General features: G+C 37.5%; 2 pseudogenes; both read left to right on the top strand.

The window, feature by feature from the left end:
- The first annotated feature begins 12,136 nt into the window (after positions 1-12,136).
- LOC131318702 (pentatricopeptide repeat-containing protein At1g08610-like) lies at positions 12,137-14,326 on the top strand (annotated as a pseudogene).
- Positions 14,327-17,311: 2,985 nt separating this feature from the next.
- LOC131318703 (pentatricopeptide repeat-containing protein At1g08610-like) lies at positions 17,312-20,681 on the top strand (annotated as a pseudogene).
- The last annotated feature ends 338 nt before the right edge of the window (positions 20,682-21,019 follow it).

Raw genomic sequence — 21,019 nt, forward strand, 5'->3', positions numbered from 1 at the left:
TTTTTGTAGCTACATGGATGTGGCCATGGCTGTGGCAGCTATCTTATACTGCAGAAGCCTGCCACAAATTCACCCTTCAATTACCAATTAAAAAACCAGTAAAACATTAATTTTATAAACATAGGTGACCAATAGCTAACACTATCGCCGACCAGCTTTCACAATTCCAATTAGGAAAACAATGATCAAAACTTGATCGAAACAGAGAACTCTACTACTATCTTATTTGATTAAAACTCGATCTATACAAATGCAACCAATATATACACTCTTATGCAGGACGTTCAAATTCGTTTTGATCCAGAATAACCACAAAAAGACCCCCTGAAACTTCAAATAAAGAGAGCAATCAGTATGTAAGTACCTTGAAAGTTGAAACTGATTCAAATTGGAGTTGGAAGAGACCCAACCAAACCCCCCAGCATAGAGGGTTATTCACCGCCTCACCGGTGAGGTCTCATGCGTGCGTTAGAGAGAGGAGTCCGGCTCCTCTCCAATCCCTTTAAATAGATGGGAGAATTTTTCATAAGTCCACTACACCACTTTCCAAACCCACCAAGTCCACTTCTAAATGCTATAACCCCCAAGTCCACTAACCTATTAGTAAAGATATAATAACCCTGGTTAGTCTAATATACCCTTGGTTTCAAAAAATCTTTTGCCCCGTTTTTTCCTCCATTTCAAACAGACATCCCATTATAAACCCCCCCCCCCCCTTCCCCCCTTTTCTAGACGAAAAAGACTCGGCAGAAACCATAGACGATTTCCCATTACAAAACACTAGATCGTCGTCGCCTTCTTGGTAGTCGGCGTTCTTCGTCCTCGTCGGGCTTCTTCGGCGTCGGCCCTTCTTCGTCGTCGGCCTTCTCCCACGTTCGTCGTCGGCCTTCTCCCATGTTCGTCGTCGACCTTTTCCCACGTACGTCTCCATTCACCCACGTTCGTCTCCATCGCCTTTGATTCGCCCTCGCTTCAGTCGGAAGCCGTCGCCGTCGCCGCCTTCGTTTCTCCATCGCCTTTGTCAGATCCTACGTCGCAATCGAAACACTAGGTATGTTTCTCTTCGTATATATGGTTATATGAATGGTTTGGCTAAGTTAATTTAGGGTTTTGATTGCGAGTAGATATGGTTATATCAAACTCTGAGACCCTGCTCTGAGCAGTTTATGTTTCTCATCGTATATATGGTTATATAAATGGTTTGACTAAATTAAGTTAGGATTTTGATTGCGAGTAGATATGGTTATATCATACTCTGATCAGTTAGGTATTGGTTAAGTTAAGAATACCGTGCATAATATATGATTTAGGTGACGAATCTGTAAAAGACAGCCTTAAACTTCAAAGTGGTGTCTTCTAGAATTCAATCTTGCATTTAATTACATACATAATGGAGACACGGATAATCAATTGTAAAATTGTAGTGATCCTTGCAAGCACACTCGGACCAAATCCATTAGGGTATGGTTGAATTAAGTTAAGGATTTGATTGCTTGTATATATGGTTATATAAATCTTGGTTATATTCCAATTTTGTTATAGTTTGTGAATGTAAACTGTATGTGATCCTACGTCGCAATTGATACACTAGGTATGATTCTCCTTGTATATATGATTATATGAATGGTTTGGCTAGGTTAAGTTAGGGTTTTGATTGCGAGTAGTTATGGTTATATCAAACTCTGTTCATTATATGATCTATTTTATTGAATTGGTCCGCGCAGCGGCCTTACTGACTTATTATTTGTGCAGTTGTTCAAGGGGTGAAAAGTATTAAGTTACCTGTGAAGACGACTGTGAAGAAGGCGACGGCGACAAAGGGAAAGAAGTTACGAGATCTCCTCTTCTTTTTTTTCCTTTTTTTTTTAGAGTTAGAAAGGATAGAATCTCATGTATAACGTTATAAGGTTATATGTTTATTTTTTGCCAAACGAATTACATTTTTTTGTGTGTATTTATTTATGTGACAAAGTAATACATATAAGGTTCTTTGTTTGTTTTTGCATTGTAAAAATATAAAAGATTATTTATATGTTCTTGCATTGTAATAAAAAAGATTCCAGAAGCTCATACATATATGGTTATCACAAGCAAGTCAATGAGGCCGCTGCGCGGACCAATTCAATAAAGTAGAACATATAACGTTATATGTGAGTTTCTGTGCTGTGAAACTCCAAAAAAATAGAACATATAACATTATATGAAAGCTGCTGACTTGTGAACCTCCCAACAAAAAAAGAACATATATTGTTACTCGAAGCAAGTCATTGAGGCCGCTACGCGAACCAATTCAATAAAGTAAAAATATAATGTTATATGGGAGTTTTTGTGCAGCAAAACTCCAAAAAAAATATAGAACATATACCATTTTATGTTAATATATGTACGTTCAGATGTAAACATGGAATGTTATATGTTCTTATATTATAATAAAAAAAGATTTCAGAAGCTCATATATACCCATATATGTCTCATGACAGAAGCTCATATATAACGTTATAAGAGACAGAAGCTCATATATAACGTTATAAGAGACAGAAGCTTATATAACGTTATATATGAAGAAAAAGACTTTGTGGTGGAAGGGGGACGATCGGCAGCGGGAGGAAGGATCGGCGGTGTGTGTGTGTGTGTGTGTGTGTGTGTGTGTGTGTGTGTGTGTGAGAGAGAGAGAGAGAGAGAGAGAGAGAGAGAGAGAGAGAGAGAGAGAGAGAGAGATTGAAACCCTAACTGAAGAGTATTTTAGTCCTGATCTAATTCCCTTTTTAAGTGAATTAGACTTGAGACCTCACCAAAACCTAATTAGCGGACTAGAGGGGTTATGAAATTTAGAAGTGGACTTAGTGGGTTACAAACATACTATAGTGGACCTCTCACCAATTTTTTATAAATAGATTGGAAAGAGCACTCATTCCAATCCCAGCCCGGAAAAAACTTTTTCAATCACACTTCAATGATCGAAACCATTCATAATTTTTAATTCACTAAGAGCACATACCAAAAATCAGTTTGATCAATTATCATTTGATATGATTTTGAAACAGATTTATATTGCAAAGAATTTAGAAACGGGCTTTGTTCTAGTGTTGCAGTCTTATATTTTGCAAGATAATGTGTTCCAAAATCATATCTAATGATGTCCAATAAAATTGATTTTTGGCATATTTCATGTTCTCAACGAGCAAAACAAAATGAACTATTTTGACCTTCTTTTTTTTTTTAAACGGCAAAAAATTATTAAGAAACTTGGTAGGGGTACATCAAGTGGGGGAGAGGGGAAGGGGATCCAATCAAAGGTTGGATAAAGGGCCAAAGCCCAAACACCTATAGGGCAAAGGCCAAAAAATGGGTCAAGCCCAAACACCTATGGGCCTAATATGCCCAGATCAGACATTACAAACCAAATAAAAGGGCCTAACTGCTAAAATATGAAAATACAGCTCACACCAAAGCGGGCCAGGCCCAGCCCAAAAAATCCCGGCTCAGACCATCCCAAAACTAACCCTAACCAGTCCAGCCACCAATCCCCTCACAAAACCGCCGCCACAGCCACAAATAAAAGGGCCTAACTGTTTCGATAATTGACATGAGATTATAAAAAAAAAATTTGCAGGCGGGATTGGAGAGGAGCCGGACTCCCAGCAAGTAGGGATGATATCAGTTCGGTTCGTTCGGTTTTTCGCAGTATTTCGCACCCAACCGAACCAGTCGGTTTGTGAGAATGAGGAACCGACACCGACTGGTGGACGGAGAAAACCGCTCGGTTTGGTGGTGATGGAAGCAGTTCGGTTCAGTCGGTTTGTCGATTAGGAATGTTACAGACAACAACGACAAAAGATACCTTACCCAAAAAAAAAACAACGACAAAAGATCGAACATGAACTTGACTGCCAAACTTGGAAAAATACCAGACTTTGCCTACAAAACATGGGGGGATGGTAAACAAAACCTATTGGAGAGAGTGTATTGACAAACCTTTTCGATTATATTGAATTTCGAACTTGCTATCTTCGATATGTACTTCGTACACGCAGGAGAGATAGACGGACAGAGTTTGCGATCTGTTCTTCTTCGTGCGAGAGAAAGTGGTAGATCATGCCATGGCTGGCTGGTTATGAAGAGTTGAGAGAGAGAGAGAGAGAGAGAGAATTGGGTTTCAGATTAGGGATTGCTGGATGTCAGGTCGGCGCTGGGAAGACGAAGAGGAGTATCAGAGGTTATCTCCTGATGTCCTCCTTTTTTTTTTTCCCTGATGTTAGGTATAGTATGAACCATGCTATCGTGCACAGATTTTGTGGTGGACCCACCACGGATCCCACACAAATGATCCGAGTCGTTCATTAAATGTAAAATATTTTTTCAAGAGTTCCTGTAAAAAATCAGCTCAATCTAATATTTATAAGTACTCGATCCAATTATATAAATTTTCATTCAGATTTCTGGGAAATAAAAAGTTAGATGATTAGATTAAGCACCTATAGGTATTGGACTGAGCTGATTTTTTATAGAAACCCTTGAAAAAATGTTTTACATTTAATAAACAGCTTGGATCATTTGTGTGGGACCTATGGTGGTCCCACCACAAAATCTGTGCATAATCTGTGCACAGATTGTATGTACCAGTAGCATTTCGGATATACTTTTGACAAAAAAGAAAAGGAAAAAAAAGACGTTAGGTATATACCGATCCAAACCGAGTTACAAAAATTTCAAAAAATAAAAACCGAACCAAACCAACTCAAAATTAAAACCGACTAAATTAAGCAAAAATTGTTCGGTTTGGTCCGTCTATTAAATTTTTTAGTTAAAATTTTCATTCCTACCTGCAAGCGTACAAAATGAAAACATTAGTAATTGTTCCCAGGTCATGTGGCCATCCTAGGACATCAAATTATTATTTTTTTCCTAAGATTATAGATATTGGCGGGACATCAACTAAGAGCAATTAAATATGGATAATTCTCATTTTTGCTTTTCTTTTTATTATTTGTATTTTTTCATTTGTTTTTGGGATAAATAGATGTTCGTATATGAAATTGAACAAGTGAAACGACAATTTTGTAATTTTATACTATACTACTACTATAAAGACCAAAAAAGAGTCAGGCTCCGTTCCAGAACACCTTCTTAAAAAATAAGTACTTATTTCACATTTTCAAACTCAAAAATAATATAAATGAAAAATTATTTTTTAATTTTTTTTTCACCGTATAAAAGATCTCAATGAGATCTATCAAACAAGATCCATATTGATAAAAAAATTATTTACGTAAATACATGATTTTTGAGCTTGAAATTGTCTTATTAAAAAACAAGTACTTATTTCCGTTTCCGAAACGGGGCCTCAGTATAACTTCATCAGAAACTCTAGTAACTTAATTTATATATATATCAAGCCTAGCTGAAAAGAGTTTGTATAACTTCATCTGAAATGTTAGGCTGTGTGTATAAATTGAGAATAAATTCTCTCCGACTGATCAAGAAATCCAGCCATTTCTGCCCCACCAATTGATGCGTGACACCTTAGCCAATGTCATATTGCCATTAAATGCTTTGAAAAGTAACGTTCTCAAAATAGAGGGCTTTAAAACAGTACAAGTACTATGGTTACTTTAACTAGGGTTGGTTATTCCATTAGATTTCTATGTTTTTGAACGATAATTCTTCTTCCCTTTTTGTGATACATTTGAACACATTTCTTTCCTTTTGTAACCGTTCCGCTTAGATTTATTTTGGGATTTTTGGACTTTTGTTCTTATTCAAGTTTTTTTCGTAGTATTTATTAATTTTAAGTCTAATTTTTGTAAATTATTGATTCGTCATGTCAAGACGAATCGGAAGAATAAGAATATATGACTTTTACCCAAATTTGTTTTGAAATATCCAATATAAAATCGGCTTTTTGCGCTTTATCTTAGATATTTGAAAAAATATTTGGATAAAAGTCATAATTTTTTACCTTTCCGATTCCTTTCATTGAGACGAATCAATAATTCACAAATTTTTTATGCAAAACTAACAAACGCGAATTTTTTTTGAGGCCTCATTCATTTTGTCCTTAGTTTTGCGCAAAATTTTTGTGGATTATTGATTCGTCTTAAAGAGAGGAATTAGGTCAAGAAAATAATTTTTTTTTTACTTTTACTGAAATATTTTGAAAAATAACCATTTTTTAGCAAAATAAGTCAATGACTTAGTAAAAAAAATTACTTTTTCGATTTCTCTCGTCGAGACGAATCAATAATTCTCAAAAATTTGGAGCAAAATTAACAAATGCAAAAAAAAAAATCAAATAAGAACAAAACAACTTATTTTCTAATAAGTTTAGGAGAACTCACCCTAAATATGGACAGAAACAAAAAAAAAAAGCCCAAAAATCCTTTAGCGGAATGACATCTAAAACTGATTTGTTTCAACAAATTAACTGGGAAAAGAAAGAGGAAGGAAAGGTGCATTTATTTTTCCTTGTTAGATGATTTTGGGCTTCTCTTTCAATAGAATAGTGAAAGTCTACTTCTATAATGGTAGGAAGGTAATAGAATAAAATACTAACTCTTGAAGTAATCATAGTAACGGCCCGTTTGGATGCGGGATAAAGATTGGGGGTATTAATTAATAAGGGGATAAGATAGTATGGGGTATTAGTTAATAAAGGATAACCCATATTGATGTGATGTTTATGGAGGGGAATTAAATAATATGTTGTTTGGATGAGGTATTAGAGAATGGGGATTAAATAATATGTTGTTTGGATGAGGTATTAGAGAAGGGGGACTAAATAATACTTTGTTTGGATGGAGGATTAATATGAGGTATAAAGAAGCGTGGATGATGTAAAAAGCTATCACGTGACCTTTTTGCCCTTGTGCAGTCCCTAAATTAATCATGTATTACGTTTTATATATAATTACAAATTTAATTATTCTTTGACAATTTAAGCTGTAATAATTTATTTTACTTATAATTTAATCAATGTAATAAGTATCAAAAATTATAATTTTTTTTAAAGTGTTTTATTTTATAATTTCGTTTATTTTGGATCAAAACAAGCAATAATTTCGTTTTTTTTTAAGCACAGTGGATGGGTGGGGTTGCATGGGCACACATGCACTGAATAATTTTTCCCAGTCCTTTTTATAATCCCCTTGTTACGTTGTAGAGAGAGAGAGAGAGAGAGAGAGAGAGAGAGAGAGAGAGTCAGAGAACGATGGAAGAAGAAGAAAAGAAAAGAAGAAGAAGCAACAGCAGCCGTCGTCCCAGTTCGTCGTCGATCGTCGGCGGGTCGCCGTCATCACTGTACACCCATCTCTCTCTCTCTCTCTCTCTCTCTCTCTCTCTCTCTCTCTCTCTCTCTCTATTTTCCATTTTCCCCAATCTGGGTGTGCATGTGTGTGATACAGTGGGCTACAGAAATGGAAGATTGGAGGTGAGGGAAGGGGGATAAAGAAGGTAAAATCGTCAGATTTCGAGGGGATTGGGGGGTATAACTTATGGACACCTCAAACCCTATCCGAAAATAAGACCCCCGATGCCCCCTTTCTCAGGTCTTGGCCAAGAACCGGTCTTCTTGAAAACCCCTCTGTTTTTGGTTCCCAAACGGGGGTAAAGCCTGGGCCCCAGGTCTTATGAAGGGGTGAAAGCTAATCCCTCCTCTCATGGATGCATCCAAATGACCCCTTAAAGGCAATTGCTGAGGTGTCTTGGTGGGGCGGAAATGGTTGGTTTTCCGATTCCAAAATGCTAGAGGCACATCAACCACACTCCATACGGGATCTACCTGTATATGAGAGGGGTGTGGTTGATGTGCTTCTAAGATGACGTGCCCCTAGCACCTCTCTTCCCGATTAGCTGGAGAAAATTTATTTCTCTTATAAATTACCTGCCTGAACGAATGATTAGTTTCTTTGATTGATAGGGAAAATACAAATTAGTACTCCTATTATTTATTGATTCGTTTAACTACACAACGATTTGAAATTGGCAAATAAAAATGGACATTGGAAGTACATTTACGATGGCTGATGTAGTCAATCAAAAGACTATAAAGCGAGCAGTTGGGAGCGAGTTTGCATGACCCCAATTTTGTATACCTATTAATCGCCCAATTCCATTTACCATACTAAGTTCAGATTCCATTTATCGTACTGAGCTCAGAAAATTACCTCTACAGGTAAAAAAGTACACTTTAATTTTCATTAAGGATCACCTCAGTTTTTGTTTACCTCTAAAGATAATCTCATAATAAGATTACCATTTACTCTTCAAATATTAGTGATTTTTACTGAATACAATTTTACACTTTACTCCTCCTCTCACCTCCGCCCAGCGCAATCCCTTCCGATTGGTGACCACCTTCGGCTAGGGACCTAAAAAGTTAGAGAAATTCACTAATTTTGTGCTAAAAAATCAAAAAACTGCCGACAACCCTGAATTTCACTAATTTTAGAACTCGTGAATTTTACTAGTTTTAGAAGTTGTGAACTCGTAATTTTGATGCTTATGAAATTCACTAGCTTTAAAACTCGAAAATTTCACTGGATCTAAAAAACACAAGAAGCTATTTTAGAACATCAGAACCACCTAGTGAATTTCATTAGTTATACGCTCATGCATTTCATGAATAATAACTAGTGAAACTGAACTACTAAAGTTCTACTCACACATTTCATCGAATACTTCATGTACATAAACAAAGTGAAATAATTGAAATTGTTTCTTACTTTGCTACATTAATATACATAAAAGAGCACTAAAAAATAAGGTGGAGGGCAAGGAACGATAGTGGTGGCATGGAGGAAAGACCAATTGCGTCTAGATCAAAGCTCCACAATACAAAATCGAAGCTGATTAGATTAAAACAGAGGTCACAGAGGTCAATGAGTCTCTGGCCAGGATTGACAGTGGTCATTGAAGACTATAGAATGGTTGGGGATGGTCTCTGGTTGCCAACAAGTTGGATCGAACAAAGATATAGTTAGATCACTGCATTTCGCAACACCACCAGCGTTCGCCAGAAGTCATCGACGCTCGTCAAAAGCCTAAGGATGCCGAATGGTGATTATCAAAGTGAGGGTTCTGTCAGACTCTAAACCAAAATAAGGTGAAAGGAAGTATGATGGTGGTTGTGGCATGGAGAGAAGCCGAGGAGGTTAAAGGGTATTATTGGTATAAAAGTATGTTAAATCCTTAGAGGTATTTTTGGGGTCGAAGGGAATAGGGACCAATAAATTGGACCAGCCTGTAAAATTCTCTAATTAGTTCTAAATTTTCAAATGCATTTTAAGGAAATAAAATTGGGTAAATTATATTTAAGTCCCCTTAACTATGACCCATTTTCACTAAACTGCCTTGATGTTTAAAACTTAACACTTAGCCCCCCAGACTAAATAAATCGAAAATCCTATTGACGCTATTAATAGCAAATGCATAGTTACATAGTTGGCCCTACTTACACACTTCTCTTCTTCAATCCCAATCACATCCCTGCCACCACCAATAGTTGTCGCCCTCCACCTTAAGCAATGATCAACCCAAAAACTAAACCAACACAACATTACGCTACCTGAAATCAAAACTCTGAAACCACCAACCCACCCCAAACCAAATCCCAATCACTACAGCCCCACCTTCAAACCCTAACCCTATCCACCACCGACCCAAATTGTAACGACCTGTGCCAATTGACCTGCTTAACCCATAGCCTAATCACGTGACTTAAAAGGTTAATCTCGGATTTACAATAATTGTTTGGGTTTCCTTATAGGAAAATTCTAAAATCAGTCCAATAGGCTGACAATAGCAAGTGTGTGAATGTGTATTAAATGGTGTAAAAAATAAACAAAAATACATGTTTTCCTTAGGGTAAAATATCTACTTTCCCCTTAAACTATTCCAATTGTAGTTACTTGCCCATCCAACTACCAATTGAAGCTACTTCCCCCTCCAACTTTCAAAACGTTAGTCACTCCGTCCAATCCCCTATTCCCATCCAAGAATTGGACGGAAAACTCACCATCTTACCCCAAATGGTATCATTGAAGGCTATTTATGTCTTTTACCTACCAATATATGTATATGTATGTATACCCTTACTTCTACTTCCTCTGTACTGAGTACCTCATAGTCCAAATCGCTCTCTCTCAACTTTGTTCGTCTCTCTCTCTCTCTCTCCTTGTGTGTGTGTGTCTCTTCCCCCCTACGCGACAATGAGCAGTTCAAGCAACTCCAATCCGATTATGAGCCCTAACCAGCATTTTTGTCTCTGTGGACAAAGGTCTCATTTGAAGACATCATATAAGGAAGAGAACCCAAGGAGGAGGTTCATAGGCTGCATAAATTACAAGGTAATGAATTAAATTCCTTTATTACAACTTTCTCAAAACATGGTGAGAATGTCGAGGATCATATATGAATGTAAATCTACATATTTATTGCAAGAGATTAAATTCTTTACACCGTTGGTGTAAATATTTGTTTCCTCTAAATTAATTATATTGTGCCACGTCGCCATGTTTTATTGATTGGGACCACTATCTTGCAACATGGCGCAATGTAATTGATTTGGAGAAAATAAATGTTTACACAAGTAGTGTAAAGAATTTATTCTCTTATTGCAATCATACGTTAGAGAGGTATAAATGAGGATAAAAACAGAGGGAGATTGATGGAAGGAGGTGGGTGGAAGAATGCAATCGAGACAAAAGAGTTGATCTTTGATTTTGTTAGTTATGCAAGTTTATATGCATATGATTGAAGGCTAATAAAGGGCACAAGTTGGAAAGTTTAGGTAGGTTAAGGTGGTCAAGTGTCAAGTTTTATAGCTTACGGGATAATTTGAAAAGTGTGATTATTTAGGGGAATGAAATGCAATTAAGCCTCAGTTTTTTAAGTTTGGTATCAACATTTTAGACTAATAATTATTTATTGATGGATTTTAAAAATTAAAATGTTACAGAAAAAAATACAAACCAAAAGTTGGGGAATACTCATACCATAAGATGTGATTGACATGTGAATATGTAACATAAGGCAATATTGTAAGAATAAGTGCATAAAATGATCCAAGCCAATGCATTTTTATTTTTTAGAAATACCAATGTAATTTTTTCTAGAAATACAAAGATATCATTACAACAACATTAAATTCAAATCAATGTTTGGGGGTGCTATAATGATTAAGAAACTCATGTTAGAGAAAACTTCCTGATGATAAAAACAAAATAGAAAAATTTTAACAATATAAATGCAAATCAAAACGTAGTTGCTTATATAAAATCAAACGCATGCTGTAGACTCTCGGATTCAACTATTTTCTCATGTTATTATCAAATCTAACCCTTCAACTAGCTACCTCCTCATTTGCTATCCTGCCTCTCAATGCCATCAACCCATCGGGAGAATTTTGTAATTAATAGAACCACAAGGGAGAGATTGTATTTTACCGCAGGGTAGCTATTTATAGTTTACCCAAAATAAAAGGACTATTTTGATGAATGATGAGTATATCCTAAACCCTAAAAACCCTAAAGTACCTCCAAAAGTTTTGAAAAAATATGTCAAGAAACGAAAACTGATAAGGGTTTTTGCACTGTTGAGCCAAAGAGACGACAGAGAAGAAGAAAGCACCAAGTAAGAGAGAAGAGCAGCTGAGGGTATGTGTTACCGTATTTTCTTCCATTGGAATATAAATTATCTGGAATTCAGTTTTTTTTTCTTTTTCGTGGGTCTTAATCAGTTTTCTTTTATTGGGTCAGAACTAATCTGTTTGTCAAATGGTCTTGTGTAATCTCAAATCAGATTTCCATGTAAAATTGGTTCTAAAGTCAATGTGAGCTTCACTTTAGACACAATACTCTCTCTCTCTCTCTGGGTTACCAATAAATTAAATTTCGAGCTGACAATTTTTTTCCCATTTAGGCAAGTTAATTGGGACTGCAATTTGTTGGGCTTGACAAAGTTGGGTCTTTCTGGTAAAAAAATAAAGAAAAGAAGTTGGGTTTTTCTAGCTATCTTTCTCCTTCCTAATTGAGGGGAAAATGATCTCTTATGTATTTGATGAAATGGTTAGGCAAAAGCTTTTGTTTCATGAGATTAGCCCAAGAACTTTGACACCATTGAATTATGTTTACACAGGTTGAGAGCATGTGGAATAATTTATGATGAGTATGCATTGATTTCAATTATAAGAGCTACTAGAGGTTGATCTTAGATTTGCTTCAATGAAATTGGGATGGGGGTTTGATGAGATGATATAATCCTATTTGTATTCCGTTTTGGTATTCGTTTCGAATAGAGAAATGGGTCACCACCCAACCATGTTCCAGAAATTTTTGGTCAAAGCTCCTTGTTTGCATTTGAATTCCTCCCAAGTGGACCTTATTTCTGGTATCAGCAATGGTCTCCCAATAAAAACATCGGCAATTTACTTCACCAATACTCTAAGGTGTAGGGGACATGTTGGCTTTGGAAGAAATAAATTTTCATTGCAATGTAGAGCCCATCAATTAGGCATGTGTGTTGATAAAGTTAACGAGGGTGACCAGGATGAATGGAGCTCGGATATCTACGCGATGGGTGTCGAAAAGAACGGTAGAGTCAGCAGACGTGCCAGACGACAAACTTACTTCAGGGAATATCTTAGATCCTCAACATTGACATGCACTTTGTTGATAACGACGAAGAATCCAACAATGAAATCCTTCAACGTTTCTGTACTAATGGAAAGGTAGCCGACGCATCAATTTTGATCAACGTGATGGCTCGTCTGAACCAAATCCCTCATTTCCCATCTTGCATAAACATAATCAGGGCCTTTGTCAAGGTAGCGCATATAGAAAGTGCTTCCAAAATCTTGCAAATCATGGTCATGTCCGGTGGTGTTCCAGATATCATCACACACAACATGTTAATTGGTGGTTTGGGTAAGAAGGGACAGTTAAAACACGCCATTCAAGTCTTGGATGACATGAGCTCAAGCGGCTACCCTCGGATATGATTACTTATGACACGATATTGCGCGCTTTGACAATGGTAGGTTTGATCAGGCCATTGGCTTTTGGAGGGACCAGTTGAGGAAGGGATGCCCTCCATATGCTATTACATTTGCAATTCTTCTTGAGCTAGTTTGCAAGCAATGTGGGGTCGTAAGAGCTATAGAAGTGTTGGAAGATTTGGCTGTTGAAGGGTGTCATCCGGATCGCGTGACCTACAATATGTTAATTAATTTTACTTGTAGAAAAAGAAACTTTGGAGATACAGCTATGGTTTTGTGTAAGCAGCTGTCATTTGGGATGAAGCCTAATTCCGTTACATACAACACTTTCCTCCACTCCCTTTGTAGTGGCGGATACTGGAATGAGGTGGAGCAGATATTTTTGCTCATGAATGAGACTTCCAATCCTTCGACTGTCATCGCTTACAATATTTTGATCAACTGGCTGTGCAAATATGGGTTTCTAGATCGTGCCATTGACTTTTTTGAACAAATGGTTTGCCGAGATTGCCCTCCAAACATCATCACATATAACTCCCTCTTCCATGGTCTTTGTAAAGAGGAAATGATGGATGAAGCCCTCGAAGTTCTTTATTTGCTGGAAGATACTGGCTTTTCTCCTTGTTTGATAACTTACAATATTATGATTGATGGTTTTTTGAAAGAGGGTTGTATGGAGAAAGCAATGGGAGTCTATGCGCGCATGAAAGAGAATGGGATTAATCCCGACGGAATTACCCATCGATGTTACTGTCTGGGTTTCTGCGGGAAGATCTATTGGAGGAAGCTGTGGAAATTTTTAAGAAAATGGTTAAAAGAAACCACATGGTCGGAAACACTGCTTACAGATCGATGCTCCATGGTTTGTGTAAGAACAAGAAAGTGGATACTGCGATAGAGGTCTTACAACTGATGCATTCAGGTCAGGGTAGGCATCCGAAAAAAGTTTATTCTGACATAATTAAAAGAATAGCTACAACTGGTATGAGAGAAGAGGCTTTAAAATTGCGACAAAAGTTGATTGAATTGAAGGTCTTAAAAGAAGAAACTGCATTGAATTGAACAGATAAATGAAAGATTTTGACTACGCAGCTGCAAGGTTTACCATCAACCTTAATCAATAAGCCAGATGTAAAAACTGTGCCGTCTTGAAAAGTGATTTGTGTTTACAAAGCTAATCTGTCTGCGCTCGCCTGCGCCTCGGTGAACGTTCCTTGTTTTAGAAATTCTGTTTTTTCCTATTCCTCTTTGCTTGATTTTATGCAGTGTGATGTTGTTCTTTCGTTGAATTTATCTAGCTAGTCTTATTATATTGTTGAGTGGTTTTGGTGGTCATGCTGCTCTGAGTCCACGGAAGCTTGCCTTTCATCGCAGATCAACGCCTAAACTTAACTACTACTGCCATCTAATTTTTGATCGAGGGAAGCATTAGGAATGTGTTGGCACTTAGGACGAACGACAGACGAGGATTTCAGTCCTAGCATTTTTTTTACAGTACACTTGGATACGCGCGAGGTTCATGTTTTCGTCGTCCTAGCTGAATCTTTGAGTTGAGTTCCCAAAAAAAGAGGTGAATCTTTGATTTGGTTGATCAATTTTTGTTGTGTTTATGAAGGTGCAATGATGTTGAAATAGTTTTGTACAGTAAACTATACGATGCAACAATTTTACGAATTCGGAATGGCTTTTTTCTCTCTAGCCTGTAGATTTTTAGTGGCTGTAGTGTTAACTGAATTGTTGATTCAACTTTTCTAGAGGAATTTTAGCCATTTGCTTCTGCTATGACATCTTTAAATGAAGACCTAAATTTCATCCGTGAACTTACTTTGACATGAAGGCAAAATGGTAATCCCAACTCTAGCAATGTTTTTTTTTTTTTTGTTGGGATTTCGTGTATTGCAGCCTGACATGATTCATGGTACGAGGCTAACGAACTGCAGGTGGTTTGCAGATCGGCAGTTCGACACAAGTTCGTTAGAAGTAAATAGCCTTCCCTGTAGCAGAAATAAAGGAGTATGAGACTGCTGAAAATTAGTTGGTAGTTGCAGAAGTGTTGTGAATCCTGTATCGACCGGTACGGTATAAAACGGTAGATCGATACCAACCAAATGCCGGACAATACCAGGCGTATGGGCCTATACCTAGCATGTACCGGAATCTTGGCCAGTTCGAATAGATGAAACAAATACGAGATTGACAACTTTGGGTAGTTGCAATGGAATGAGTTCATGGACTGACCAAAAAAAGATCCCTCTCTAATTTGTCAGGAGATAAGAGAATTATATCCATAATTTCCAGAGACTTAGAGATAGAATTGAGGGATGGTGTTATGCAGTGATGTGCGCAGCACAACATTGTGCACTTTCGAGCTGTCGGATTGTGCATTTGACGGTTTGCATCTCATTTCGGCAATGAATGACTCTCGATCGTTGGTTGCCGAGATGAGATCCGAGCTGTCGAATGCACGATCTGACGGTTCGGAGATGTGCAGCATGGTACTGTGTACCTCACTACAAAGTACCAACCTGAAAACCTTAGAGATATGCTAAGCTGAAGAAATGAACAAGTAATTAAGGAAAGTTCCTACAATTAACTTAAAATCTAAGTGTGTTTCATAACTCCCAATAAGTACTTATTTTTTAAGAAGATAATTTCAAACTTAAAAATGATGTGTTTATGCAAATAATTTTTCTAACAATATGGATCTTGTTTGATAAATCAAATTGAAGTCTTTTGAACAGTGCAAAAAAAAAAAAATTCTTCATTTGCATAATTTTTAAGTTTGAAAATGTGAAATAAATTATTTATTTTAAAAAAAGTTTCTGGAACGAGACTGCGCTTAAGGAAAAAGTCTTACTTTTATAACCGCAAGATGTACGTTGCAGAGGATGCGGTGCAATCGTGGACCCACATTGCACACATCCACTGTGTGTGTGGGGCTCACATTCTTTTGTGAGTATCTAGTGTGTGTGGCACACTCTCTTTGTGAGTATGTGTATGTAAGTGCTTGTGTATTTATGTGTGGTTATAAAATTATTAAAAGTGAATGATAGATGGCGGTAGCAAAGTGGCGGTAGCGATGGTGGAGTGGTGGTGACCCTTGAATGGTGGTGGTGGTGATAGTGTTGGTGATGTAGTGCTGTGGTGGCAGCTCTAGACTGGTGTAGTAGTTTTGGTGGAAGAGAAAGTTCCGATGCACTTAAAATAAGTAAGCCTTAACTAATTAATTTTAGAAAAAGAGAAATAATTTTGTCACTCTATTTAATTTTATGCATTGAATTAGCTTATCAAACCACTTCACACAACACTCTCTCTCCGAGGGGATTTGTAATTATAATAAGAACCGCGAGGGTAAATTGTATTTGACCAATGATAAAAAAAAAAAAAAGATTGTATTTGACCGAAGGTATTTGTATTTTATAAAAAAATAAAATAAAAATAACTATTGAACTCTAAACAACGCTGTTATGGAAACCAACCAAGCGTACGGATGACATGCGAGTCCTACTTACGAATGATTTAAGCTATTTAATAATTTAAAAAAAAAATGAGTGGGTCTTTGAAAAATGAGTTCAATTTGATATGTGTAAGTTTTCGATCCAATTTTTTTATTTTTCATCCAATCTTCCTATTTTTGTCAAAAATGGAAAGATTGGAACAAGCATTTGCATATATTGAATTGAGATGAAATTATTGAACGAATCGAATCATCTGTGCAAAACCCGGGATGGATCCCGCGTGTCGTTGGTACACACGATCGGTGTGCCCCGATCGGTTTCTATAGACTTTTCGAACTCAATCGTCAAGTACAGGAAAAAAAAAAAGAGTCCTGCTACCCGTACAGATTTTTGTGCACAGATTATGCACAGTTTCGTTGTGGGGCCCACCACGGGTCCCACACAAATCATCCAAGCCGTTCATTAAATGTAAAACATTTTTTCAAGGGTCCCCGTAAAAAAGAAGCTCAATCCAATACCTATAGGTGCTTCATCCAACCATCTAACTTTTCATTCAGATTTTCGGATAATGAAAAGTTATACGATTGGATCGAGCATCTATAAGTATTGGATTGAGATTATTTTTTACGGGGACCCTTGAAAAAATATTTTACATTTAATGAACGGCTCGGATGATTTGTGTGGGACCCGTGGTGGGCCCCACAACAAAATCTGTGCACAATCTGTGCACAGATTGTATGTGTGTGTAGCATTTCTGAAAAAAAAAAACCCTCCTAAAGTTTAGAAGGACAAAAATGAAAAGGAAAAAAAAACGTAAATAACACCCCTGGTTATCAATGAATGAACTGGAAGGTGTTTGCACAGTACAGCCACAGAGACGACGGAGAAGAAGAAGAAAGAGAATACCAGCTGAGGGTATGTGTTCCCGTATTTAATTACTCTCGAATTCAACTTTTTTATTTTTTATTTGTTATTTTTTGTGTGTTTTTAATTTTCATGGGTGACGGTCCAAATGGTTTTGTTGTTCTGTTTTGTCTAATCTCAAATCAGCTTTCCATGTTCAGCTTTCCATTTGTTCTCTCTCTCTCTCTCTCTCTCTCTCTCTCTCTCTCTCGCTTTCGATTCAACTATGAGTTGTTTTTTCCCCGTTTAGACAAGTTAATTGGGACTGCAATTTGTTGGGTTTGAGAAGTTCTCTCTCTTCCCCCTTTCTAATTGAGGCAAAAATGTTCAGAAGCATTTGTGTCATGAGCTTAGCACAAGAACCTAAATTTAGGGAGAAACCAAGTTTTATTTCATATATGTGATCTGGTTTTATTTTTATTTTTTTTGCAGTTATATTGTGCAGGTGCTGGTTGATTATTTCATGTCCAATTCTTGATTATACTGCCAAGGTAGAGTGGCTCAAGGTTTCTCATGTTGATTCTCATTAGTGCTTTTTAGCCCTTTGGCGTTGACACCATTGAATTGTGTTTACAGAGGTTGAGACACTTCGAAATTCTTGTTCATGAATTGTTACATGTCGAATAACTTACGCCGAGTATACATCGATTTCACTTACATGAGCTACTAGAGGTTGGTCTCAGATTTGCTTTAATGAATTTGGTATGGGGTTTTTATGAGATGATACAATCCTCTTTGTAATCCGTTTAGGTATTCGCTTGGAATAGAGAAATGGGACACCCAATTATCTCAGAAATTTCTGGTTGAAGCTCCTTGTTTGCATTTGATTTCTGCCCAAGTGGGCCTTAGTTCTGGTATTGGCAATGGTCTCCCATCAAAAACATTGGCAGCTCACTTCACCAATACTCTAAAGTGTAGGGGACATGTTGGCTGTAGAAGAACTACATTTTCATTGCAGTGTAGAGCCCATCAATTAGGCATTTGTGTGGATAAAGTTAACGAGGGTGATAAGGATGCCTTGAGCTCAGATAGCTACTTGATAGGTCTTGAAAAGAAAAATAGAGTCGACAGACGACAAATGTTCCGCAATAAATATTTTATTACCTCAACGTTGTCTTTAGATGCGGTCTTTGTCGAGAATGATGAAGAATCCAACAATGAAATCCTTCAACGCTTCAATAGTAATGGGAAGGTAGCCGACGCATCATACTTGATCAACGTGATGGCTCATCTGAACCAAATCCCTCATTTCCCATCTTGCGTAAACATAATCAGGGGCCTAGTCAAGATAGCTCGGACAAAAAGTGCTTATGAAATCTTGAAAATCATGGTCATGTCCAGTGGTGTTCCAGATATCATCACATACAACATGTTAATTGGTGGTTTGTGTAAGAAGGGACAATTAGAACATGCCGTTCAAGTCTTGGATGACATGAGCTCAAGTGGTTGCCCCCCGGATGTAATTACATATAATACGATACTCCGCACTATGTCTGACAATGGTAGGTTTGATCAGGCTATTGGCTTTTGGAGGGACCAGTTGAGGAAGGGATGCCCTCCTTATGTTATCTCTTCTACAGTTCTTCTTAAGCTAATTTGTGAGCACTGTGGGGTTGTAAGAGCTATGGAAGTATTGGAAGATTTGGCTATTGAAGGGTTCTGTCCGGATCACGTGACCTACAGTATGTTAATTAATTTTACTTGTAAAAAAAGAAACTTTGGAGATACAGCTATGGTTTTGTGTAACCAGCTGTCATTAGGGATGGAGCCCGATTCCGTAACATACAACACTCTCCTCCACTCTCTTTGTAGCAGCGGATATTGGGATGAGGCGGAGCAGATATTTTTGCTCATGAATGAGACTTCCAGTCCTCCGACCGTCATCACTAACAATATTTTGATCGACTGGCTTTGCAAATATGGGCTTCTAGATCGTGCCATTGACTTTTTCGAACAAATGGTTTGCCGAAACTTCCCTCCAGACATCATCACATATAACTCCCTCCTCCATGGTCTTCGTAAAGAGAAAATGACGGATGAAGTCCTCAAAGTTCTTTATTTGCTGGAAGATACTGGCTATTTTCCTAGTTTGGTAATGTATGCTTTGTGATTGATGGTTTATCGAAAGAGGGTTGTATGGAGAAAGCAATGGGAGTCTATGGGCACATGAAACAGAGTGGGATTATGCCTGATGTTGTTACCCATCGATGTTTACTATATGGGTTTCTGGGGGAAGATCTAGTTGAGGAAGCAGTGGAGATTCTTGAGGAAATGGTTAAACGAAAGCACGTAGTCAGAAACACTGATTACAGATCGATGCTCCGTGTTTTGTGTAAGATCAAGAAAGTGGATACTGTGATAGAGGTCTTACAAGTAATGAATTCAAGTGGGTATTGTCCTCCGAAAAAAGTTTATTCTGACATAATTAAAGGAATAGCTGCAACTGGCATGAGAGAAGAGGCTGTAGAATTGCAGCAAAAGTTGATTGCATTGAATGTCTTAAAAGAAGAAGCTGCATTCGATTGAACAGATAAATGGAAGATTTTGAATACGCAACTACAAGGTTTACCATCGGCCTTAGGCAATAAGGCAGCTGTCTTGGAAAGTGATCTGTGTTTACAAAGCTAATCTGCCACCTTCTGTAGTCTGCAGACTCTGCACCTCGGTGAATGTTCATTCTTTTGGAAATTCTTTTTTACCTATCCCTCTTGACCTGATTTTGTGCAGTATAATTTGTTCTATTGTTGAATTTATCTAGCTAGTCTTTTTCTTTGTTGATTGGTTTAGGGGTCAAGCTGCTCTTTGAGTCCATGGAAGCTTGCCTTTCATTGCGGATCAATGCCCAAACTTAACAACTACCAACTACCCGCCATCTATCTTTTGATCGAGGGAAGCGATTGGAATGTGTTGAAACTTAGGAACCACGACAGAGACAAGGATGTCAGGGCCCTAACAGATTCTCTTTTCTCCATGCACTTGGATATGAGGTTCTTGTTTTTCCCTCTTACTAGCTGAATCTTTGTGTTAAGTTGGGAAAAAAATGAGGTGAATCTTGAGTTGGTTGGTCTATCTGGAAGACTGTTCCTACTTAAAGCCTGAGCTTCTGTAGTGTTTCCGAAGATGCAGCGATGCTGAAAAAGTTCTGTAATATACCATGCAATAATTTTCCGAGTTCGGAATGTAGTGTTTTTTTCCCCTAGCCCTAAGATTTGTTGATTCACCTTTTCTTGAGGTATTCTAGCCCTAACGGTGGCTGCATTCCTGACTGATGTTGATTCACCTTTTCTTGAGATATTTTAGCTATTTGGTTCTGCTATGATATTTCTAAATGAAGGCCTCGATTCCATCTATGAACTTTCTTTAACATGTAGTATTGCTTTTTCGGAACAATAGTGACAAAGCTGCAAAATGGCAACCCCAATTCTGCCAATACAATTGTTTGCATGGATTTTGTGTATTGCACCTCCTATTTGTAGTTTAGGACTACTGAAGTCCATTTGGTCCTGTAAAAGGCCAAGTATATAACAGCTATGGATTGGTGCTCGGGTCCGAGTCTTATTGTTGCGAATTGCATCTTCCGTGACGGTGTTTCTCATACCGATCGCTCAAAATATTAATTGGCATCCTGCACTGAGGGAAGTGCAAAAGGAAAATTGGCAATGCGTCA

This window comes from Rhododendron vialii, chromosome 3a (assembly GCF_030253575.1).
Source record: "Rhododendron vialii isolate Sample 1 chromosome 3a, ASM3025357v1".
Lineage (NCBI taxonomy): Eukaryota > Viridiplantae > Streptophyta > Magnoliopsida > Ericales > Ericaceae > Rhododendron > Rhododendron vialii.